The sequence below is a fragment of the Pinus tabuliformis genome, chromosome J, assembly GCF_031772625.1.
Source record: "Pinus tabuliformis cultivar Carrire ecotype Pingquan chromosome J, CPIR1, whole genome shotgun sequence".
Lineage (NCBI taxonomy): Eukaryota > Viridiplantae > Streptophyta > Pinopsida > Pinales > Pinaceae > Pinus > Pinus tabuliformis.
In genome coordinates this window covers 272,639,523-272,649,758 of record NC_142295.1, presented here as the reverse complement: position 1 = coordinate 272,649,758, position 10,236 = coordinate 272,639,523, and positions in this window count along the sequence as shown.

The following is a 10,236-nucleotide window of genomic DNA, read 5'->3' as shown; positions in this document are numbered from 1 at the left end:
ATATGAACCAATAAAAAAATAGAAATTCAAATTTCAAAAAATTCAGTTTAATAATTATTTTCTCAAAACTTTGGTAAACTTTATATATATATATATATATATATATATAACAATCTGTGTCGGTCTACTATATATATCTCTATATATACAATCTCTGCGGCTGGGTGGTATTATAACAATCTCGGCTGATACAATCTCTGCGCCTATCTACGGCTGGGTTCTCGTATTGGGTGATAGAGGGTTATGCGATAACAATTTTTGAATTCAGATCTGCGGGCCTATCTGCGGCTGGGTTCTCGTATTGGGTGATAGAGGGTTATGCGATAACAATTTTTGAATTCAGATCTTTACGGATCTGCGACTAGGGTAAATTCTTACGTGGTTTGATCTGTGGCGAGGAAGAACTTTTGATCTCCACTGATCTGCGACAGTGACTAGATCTGCGGTTTGGCTTTCGATCTGGTGCAGATCTGCGTAAAATATGGCTCCGAGCTTCGCAAAAATAACTGGTGGCTCATCCGCCTCTGGAGGGCAATCTCCTGCCCATATCGTGAGTGAAGCCCCAGCTCCCACTATCCAAATGGTCCAGGACTCACTCGATGAAGCTTTGAAGTTCTCCGAAAGTGCCCTAATTTGCCGGTTCAATGGTTTTTGGCTGCGACTGATAGAACTCCACAATTGGATCTCGGAGGTATGGAAGCCTATCATTTATGATGAAATTAATATCTACCCCTGTGCTAGAGGTTTCTTTATAGTAGATTTTGAAAATCCTGAAAGCAGACAATGTATTCTAGATTCCGGCCCTTGGTTTTGGGAAAAATCAGGCCTATTCATGAAGCCATGGAACCCATCATTCGATCCCTCTACAACAGTGATAACCTCAGCACCAGTTTGGGTGAGATTGCCAAGCCTACCCTTGCATCTCTGGAATCTCTCCTCGCTAAAAGCCATCGGAAATGCAATTGGGAAATTTTACTGCAGGTGCCCAGAAACAGAGGAATATGCCAGAACCACCTATGCACGCATCTGTGTGGAAATGGATTTCAGCGCCGGATTCCCAGCTGAAATAAACCTAACAAGTAAAGACTATGTGTGGAACCAGAAGCTTGATTATGAAAGTGTCCTCTTCAGATGTCGATCGTGCTTTGAGACGGGGCATCTAGCCAAAAATTGCCCAAAAGCCTCTGAGAAAAATTTTGCTAGAAAAAACCACCACAGATCTACATGGTGGGAAGGAGCACAAAAAGAACACTACACTGTCATCAAAGAAGAATATTCTAGAGAAAACTCTGAGTCACAAGAAATCAAGGAAGAAGGAAACAACTCTCAAAGCAGGCAAGGAGAAAGCCCGCCCCAACAAATCAACAGTTATGAGGATTTGAATACCGCAGAAAATAAATCTTCATTTAACAGCAAAGCAGATCTCCTAAACCAATGTCCCAAGAACCAGAAGAGATGAAGGAGATGCAAGACAAAGGAAGTTGGAAGACCGTAGAGAAAAGAAAGAAAGCTACAACACCAATCTCGCCAAGAAAGACGAGGAGCCAGACAAGTAAAAATTAAGAAAATTGTAGGTCCGATAGACCAATTTGGTCTCAGTGGACGTTAACCATCATCATCATCATCATCTATATATATATATATATTATTTTATTTTATTTTTATTTATTTATTTATTTTATTTTATTTTTTATTTTTTATTTTTATTTATTTATTTTTGTTTTTATTTTTATTTTTATTTTTTAATTTCAGAACTAAATTATTTTGACTGTAAATGATTACAATATAACATGCCTAATGACAACTATAATAAATAAGATACATCTTTGAATGAGTGTTGTTTTTTTTGTTTATTTTTAAATAAATTTTATGTAATTTGATTCATTAGAGGTTGAAAATCATATTCGTTGAACATGGATTACATGGCACTGGTTATAATAATTTCACGTGGAGTTAAAATTATTGTCAACCCTTGCTTGTTGCTATAGTTAGACAAATATGGTGCATTCTATTGTGGCCTAGTGTAACATTCTTGGAAGCGAACGATGAACTATCAATTTGGATTTCTACTAGCGTACATTCATTCATAGGATGTATATTTTGAGATTTATTTTTAAGAAATTGTGATGGGTAATCTAGTTGGTGGAATCTCCATTGAGTCATTGACATTTTGTCATGAGGTGTGAGTTCAATTCTCCTTTAGTCCATCAACGTCAGTCTATACAGGGCTAGGGTACCCCTTAAGATGGGCCCACATAAGGGTGTTACAAAAAGGAAAAAACACCCTTAAGATGGGCCCACATAAAGGTGTTGCAAAAAAAAAAGAAGATAAAAAAACAAAACCGTCCTTGCTTACTTGATGTGAACACATGTTCACAAAATATGTGTCTTAATAGAAATTGCGAATTTCATGCACCATAATTGAATTCGATGTCATTTCCATGTTGTTGAGATGTCATTTAGGGTGTAGCTAAAACATGTCAATCACTAATCTTATGTAGAATAGGGAAAATTTTAGGGGCAAAATTTCATTAACTGGTTATTTTTTGGATATTTTCTGAAAAAATATTTGTCCAATTGGATAAAAATTTGCCTATTTTTACACACACACACATATATATATATGATTAAATTGATGATATCAACCAATAATTTACCAATCTAAATAGTGAATTACATGTTTTTTATTGAATATTCGACTACATTCTATATGTATAACTTTCAAACAGAAATAATCACTTGTAATACTATACATATGCATAATATTTGAATCCTTAAAAAATACCTTGATGTAGAAGGGTTGCATACATCAAAATAAAACAACATGCTAATTGACTATACCATCCCATCTCTTCATTCTCTAAGACAAATAAAGGGAAGCTAGCTACACACTAAAACTAATAATTCCAAATAAATGAAATCTACAAACTTATGCATCCTTTTTAATAATGGTAATGTAAAACAAATGGATAGAACACAATTTTGCAAGTAAATAACCATTGGAGCAAGGCATAGTCTTATATCGCTAAATTTATGTTATGTGTGTGCTACTTGACAAGTAAAACATGGCGATGGACATAGATTCATTATAAAATGTGTGCTTTGCATGCTGATAACTCACAATTTTGTAGCCACTATTAATAAATATATAAAATTGAAATTGTTGTCGATTCTAGTGATAGCCTCTGGATTGCGCAGAGACCAATGCCTAGTCCATCTAAATCTGGTGCATCTCTCATAATTCTTTAAAGGATTTAAAACACCATTTACAATATTCCTTACAAATTGAACTTAGTTGGTTCAAACAACTTAAGAAAGATACTACCCATGAATTATTTATACATAAGAAGTACACAATGATATAAAATATCAATCAATGGAGGCCAAAATCACCCTAGGACTTAAAACTCATTTGATTTAATATGAATTTGACGACAAAAGAAATAACAAAAGAAACCCATCATATAGAGCTTGAGATATCGAGTATTATACACCTATTTGGATTCAGAAAGAAATGGCAGATATGGAATAGTAAGGATGCAAAGACTCACAGAGTGCATTTAAAGATCTAGCTTCCAAAAATTCATACAAGCATTTTCATTAACATCTTAATTCAAATGAATCTGTATAAGGAAAGGAACATGTCTAGAATCTACACAACGGGAAATCTGAGAAGAACATGAACATTGACGAAATTACAAAAGAGAGGAGACATAGTGTAATATTGGAACGAAGGAATCACCATCGATATGTATTAATATTCCGAATAACACATACATTGAAAGAACTAGAACGTTTTAAAAATAACACATAGTTTTGTTTCCAAAATCATGAGCCTTTTCTTTGTTCATCAAAATTACATATATAGGCCTCTGTGGACAAAGATAGGCCGTTAGAGTGATATTCTTTCTTGATTCAGTTCATTATGTCAAAAATATCTTAAGACTTCAGCGTGTGCACATGCACAACTATTTCAACTAAAATGTACTCATTATAACTAATCAAAGTAAAAACAGTAAGTAAAAATAACATAAAAGTAGTCTAAAATGCCAAAGCTTGGCATGATCCAAAGAATCTTCAAGAGCGATTGGATGATGAGGCCTGGTGAGATGCATGCGGAGCCCGAGGATGAACCATTTGCATGATAGGTGGATTAGTGAACTGTTCACATCTTTCCCATAAGGCTGGAGGAGGCTAAGGAGCAAAGCTAAAAATTTTATAGTTGATCTTGAAATCGATTACCCTTGAGTAGTCCAACCTGTGGTGAAACAGACTCATAACCATCCCGAGTAATTGAAATTCCTTCTTTAAGAAATTTACCACGGTTATTCCTTTTAGAGTAGCTGTTTTCTTGTGAGATGACCCTGCCTTACTCTTTGCTTCTATCATCTTTTGATTGTACTGCTCCTGTGGCAACAGTTCCCCATGAGGTCCCCAAAGGTTAGGTAACCCAACTTGCAGGATCATATTGAATTCTTCATTGAAAGCAACCACATCCTTCTGCAACCTGATGAGGCTCTGCTCCACTTTGACTCGAGATTCTTCTTTTGAAATTACCTTAGAAATATCCACTATGACACTAATTCGATTTGCTATATCCATTGGCCTCAGCTCCTTTGTTGGCCTCTCATTCAGGAAATGGATGAATTTCATTGCAAACTGGGAGTTCCTTATACTCATATCTTTAGAATTTGTCAACGGTAGTCCACATTCTACATTGATGGTTCTTTTCTCATGTATCAGAGTTATATGCTCCCAACTGAGATTGAATTCTTCGATGATCTCATCCCACACCAACTACCTAGATTCAAGGAGAGAAATGTTCCCCTTTAGCTTAGCCTTTAATTCAGTTATTTCCTATGTTGCAACTTGTAGAGCTTTAGTGACAAGTTCAGTGTTTGTAACTGAGGCTTGCAACTATTTCTCCTTTTGACCTAGTTGAGCTTTGGCAGCGTCTAAGTCCTTATGGATCTTCTTTAGTTATCCTTCAGAGAGCTGCAACTCAGTTAAGGTCTGAGTGAGGTGATTAGTGGGGTTCTGGGGATCTTCAGGCACCACTACTATGCATACATGAGAGTCAATGTTTTGTTGTAACTCAGCCACAAATTATTCCAAAGCCAATACCTTTTCTTTACTATCTATCAACTCCTTTGTCAGCTGCTCTTTCTCCCTTTCCACTTGTGCCAACTCTGGTGTTTGACATGTTCACTATCAGGTATCTTTAGTCTGTGCCTTAACCCATGGTTTTCCTTTGATTTTCTTGTAGGACGGCCTCTACTGCTGATCTGTCATCTGGGTTTACACCTAACTTGATAATCAAATCCTTATATGACTCTTTTTGAGATAAATAACTCTTGAGTTGGCTTTTTCTACTTTTATTTTATTGGAGGCCTTTTCTATGTATGTATCTTCTCTATTGCTAGTCTTAACATTTTTACCCAATTCATTATACAACAACTCACCAGCTTGCTTATATAAGTTGAATTTGTCTGAGAGAGGGACACTGGCCAAATTCAAGGATACATCTAGGGTCTTAAACTGAGGTCCTTCAGGTAAGATCTATACTGATGGATACCATAGTGAAAAATTCATTTCATCCTTCTCTAAGTCCATGGCAGTTAATAATCAGGTGTGACGAGGAGTAGATTGGGCAACCATTGTTCTCTACAATCTCTCTTTGATCTTTTTGTTGCTCTCATTAATGGCCCTTCCTAGGGGTCAACTAGGTCCTGCAACAACAACATTGTATTTAGGATTTGGAATGGCTACTTCAGCTGTTGGTGAAGTAGTGTCTGCTGGAGGGTTCTCTAGGTTGATATGAAAGCCTAGGTGATCTGAAATAGGCTTCTCTAACTGTATCCCTACTTCCTCCTCTTATTCTTCTTCTTCTAGATCCTGAACCCTGACCTTTTTATTTATGTGATCTTCCATTGTATCAACACCCCTTGCTGAGTCAACAACCCTCTTTGATGCTTTGCTCGTACTAACTGAGGACTCAATCTCCATCTCTGTATTAAGAGGCCATGAGTCAAAGTTAACTTTCCATTCAATTTTGGGCTTAGGTCATGCACATAAGTCGAAGCTTTAATTTTTTCTCTCCTTCGGGCAATGATGCCTTAGGGATTGTAGTGCCAAGTGTCACCCTTTTCTAGCTCCATGGATTCTTGTAAGGCTTTAGTTGTTTTAAAATACTACCTCGTGTTCACCACAAAAGGTCCTACTGGAAGTCCCATTTTGAAGATGTAACCCTTCTTTGCTGGTACAAAATGAAGCAGGTCTACACTGAGGATCTGTCGGATGAACTCAAGGGAAAAGATCCTCATTGGCATGAATACTGGAAAATGATATGGATGAAGTTCACAACTGTAAACCCGTATTTCTGTGTAATCCTCATAGAGGTACCAGTCCCCTATCATGGAATCTTTGCTGAGTTGGAGGAACTCCTTCTGCCACGAGAAGATTCTGGGAGGAGGGTTTCCATGAATAATACAGTAAGCAATAGCCATGAAAGTTGAGATAAATTGGGAATACCCACCTAAGCCAGGCCTCTTCCTCACTGAGACATTCCAGTCAAAGACAAAATTTTGTTATTTGTTGGGAGAGAACACTTGGAGATCCAAACATTGGAACTCCTCGACATGAGTATATAGAATAGGTAAAACAAAAGGGAGTAGTAACAAAAATAGGAGGAAGGAGGGAATAAATGAAGCTAAAGGCTTATGGCAGCAGATAGGTATAATGATATATTAAGTAAACAATTGGGTTGCTTCATCTTATGCATAAACCCCAAGGTGGATTTATTTACTATTTGTGAATCATCTTCGCCCATTAAGCAGGTAATTGCAGTCAGGATGGGTTGAATGGGTTTTTGAAAGAGGGTTATAGGGAACCACTTCTTAGAGGGAAGGGATTTACTTTCAGGGGCAAGGATTTTGTCCAGGAAAGACTATTTCTCCTCAGGGGGAAGTGTAATGAAGTGATGAATGAAGTTGGCATTGGTGAATGACTGTAATGTGAGGGAAGCAGGGAAAATTAATGCCCTTTGGATTAGGGTAGGGGTTATTTCTAGAATTTTAACCCCTGAGGCAGAGAGGAAGTATTTTTTGTCATCTTGGTACACTTCAGCCAACTAGGATACAAATTCGGGGAGATGGTGAACAATAGGTGAAATTTGGAAGTAGAGACTGGAATTGACAACCCTAAAAGGGTCTTCTTTCTTTACGTGGTTAGTAAACAGCTCAGAGCGGAGGTCGACAAGAGAATAAGGACAAATGTGATCTGAAATTTGACTTTCTGCATCGATAAAGGGTTTGAGACTAGTGGACTTGACCTCACGGGTTATGGGAGTTGCGGGAGCGTTCTGCTTCATTTTATTGAGTGAATAAACAAGAATACAAGTGGTTAGGGTGTCAGGTTACCTAGAGCCTGCAGGAGTGTTCAAAAGTGACTTTGGAGGTGGTCCTTTGCATTTGGGAGTACGTGGAGAGGTAAATCCTGCGCAGGTGACCAGGCAGGGATATTCTTACTAAGACCAAATAATAGTTGTCGGGGAGGTTAATTTAGGCAACAAGTGCTTATATAACAAAAGGGTACAGCTGTCCAAGTGGCGAATTTGGGGATTGGCATAGGATGACACACAGTAGTTAAGGATTGGTCTACAACAATGAGTGCGAGTTTCGAAGGCATGAACAAACCAACGTTTTTACCGTTACCTTTTACTTTATACCTTTTACCTTTAAAGCCCTGTGGCCTTCGATCTTGATGAGTAGGTGGGAGGAGTCCACCTTGCGGGTGGTCCCCATCGCGTTACGACTGGTAATACTGCAGACGAAGCAAGCCTCTTGATAATCACTGGAATGGATTATGACCGTCAGATCAACGTTGACCTTTCAACGTTGGGGCTCATCATGCTGTTATCCTTTGTGCATGTGACGTTGTTGGAGTTGGTACAAATGAGTGAGGGACGCAGATGGAGGGTGATCCAGTTTGGAGGAGTGCGCCTTTTACCTGGGGGAGGCTTAAAAGAAATCATTGAATGCTTTGGATTATCAGAGTTGTGGTTAAGTCTGAAACCCCTTTCCACAATACACATGGTGCCATGAGTTAAGTGCTAAAGAGAGATGACTCCCTTTATTGAGTTTGCAAGATTTACACCATTACAATCCTTTAAGAGAGGTGTAGTAAACTTGGAGATAACATTGGCTCCAACTGGGGATGATGTATTGGCATCAATGCATCGAGAACCTGCAACTTGATAATTTATCCTTGGGCATAGAGTTATTATAACAAAAAATTTAGAAAAGAAAATATCGAGAGCTTCAAACATCATAGAATATTTACATATACACACCAATATTTACAATGAATGGGGGAGAAGTACCTTTAGTGCTAGAAGTAAAGTTTAAGGAACTGACCATTTACTGGTAGTTCCAGTGATTCTCCTTCCAAGTTTTCCAACATAAAAATGTTATTTCCTTTTGCTTCTGAGATTTTGAAGGGGCCGAACCATAGTGGGTCGAATTTCTCATGCTTTCCCTTATCCTCCTTTCTAACATCCCACCTTAAGACTAGGTCACTCGACTATAGTGGTCTATCCTTTTCCCTTTTTTCGAACATCGACTTCATCTTTAGCTGATAGTTAGCCCAATTTTTACTAACCTATTCCTTGCTTTCATGGAGCTCGAACAACTGATTTATTCTTCGAGTTACCACGTTTGGTTCCTCTTCTGCATCCTATAACAAATTTGCGACTGGCATGGCCAATTGTATTGGGAATATGGCTTCTTTTCCATACACTAACTCAAAAGGTGACTTTCCTGTGGATCGTTTAGGAGTCACCTTGTTAGCCCATAGAGTGAATTTTAGTTGAGAGTCCCAATTTCTTTGATTCTCTGTGATTGTTTTCTTCAAGACCCTGACCACTGTCTTGTTGGAGGACTCAGCTATCCCATTTCCCTGAGGGTAGTATGTAGTGGAATGCCCAACCGTGATATTAAAATTTTGACAAAAGCTGATGAATCTAGTTGACTTAAAGACCTGAGCATTATCTGTTACAATCTTCATTGGGAAACCAAATCTTGACAAAATGTTCTCCTCTAGAAACTTAATCACCATAGAATCAGTTGCATTTCAAGCTAGAATGGCCTCCACCCATTTTGTAAAGTAGTCAGTGGCTATGAGTATCCATTTATGATGGCCACTGGAAGGAGGATGTATCTCTCCTATGAAATCCAATCCCCACTGCTTGAAAGGCTCTTCGACACATACAATGATTAAGGGGGCAGGTCCCAATTTTTTCTTCTTGGCAAAGACCTAGCATTTCTGGCAAGCACAGACCTGAGAGTGGACATCTCCAAAGAGTGTGGACCAATAAAAACCGACCTTCAGTATCTTGTGAGCTGTGGTTTTCCAACTATAGTGCCCACCACAAATACCACCATGAAATTCTTCAATTACCTTGTGAGTTTCATTTTCCACCAAGCATAATAGTAGAATCCCGATGGGGTCTTTAGAATAGAGTTGACCATTAGATATGAAATTTTTTTGAGCTTGTAGTCTTAATGATCAGTACTTGGACTTGTCCATTTTCAATGGGCACCTTAGGAACAATAAATAATGAACAATATTCTTATACCAGGCCGATGTTTCAAATTTGATATGAATCTTCTGGACTGAAGTTTTAATGTCTTCCTACTGTACTCCTGCTTCATTATTTTCTATCAATAGATTAATCCCCAGGGCTTGGTAATTGGATTCCGATAAGATTTTGGCTAATCCTTGCCCTTTGATAAGCTTAGTAGGCTTGATATCTAAGTCATATTCCTGAATCTTAGCGATCCACCTTCCTCTTTTTCCCTCGCTGTCTCCTTGCACCAAAATGTCTTTGACTGCTACTGTTGGGACATATGCTATAATGTCTGACTGCAATACATAGACTCTGAATGCCTTCAATGCCTTGACTAGAGCATAGGCTTGTTTCTCCAAAATGTTGTACTTCAGTTCAATGTCTCTCAATACTTGACTAAAAAAGGCAATCGACTGTTCATAACCTTCCTTATTCTTTTGTAACAACACAACAACGATAGTATGAGGGGAAGAAAAATAAAATATATAAAAATGTGCTGAATAATCAGGGCTGACTAGCACTGGTGCTTCTGCAAATGTTGCTTTGATTCTAGCAAAGGATTCCTGAGAAATTGGGCTCCATTTTACCTCATTCTCCTTTTTTAGCATGTA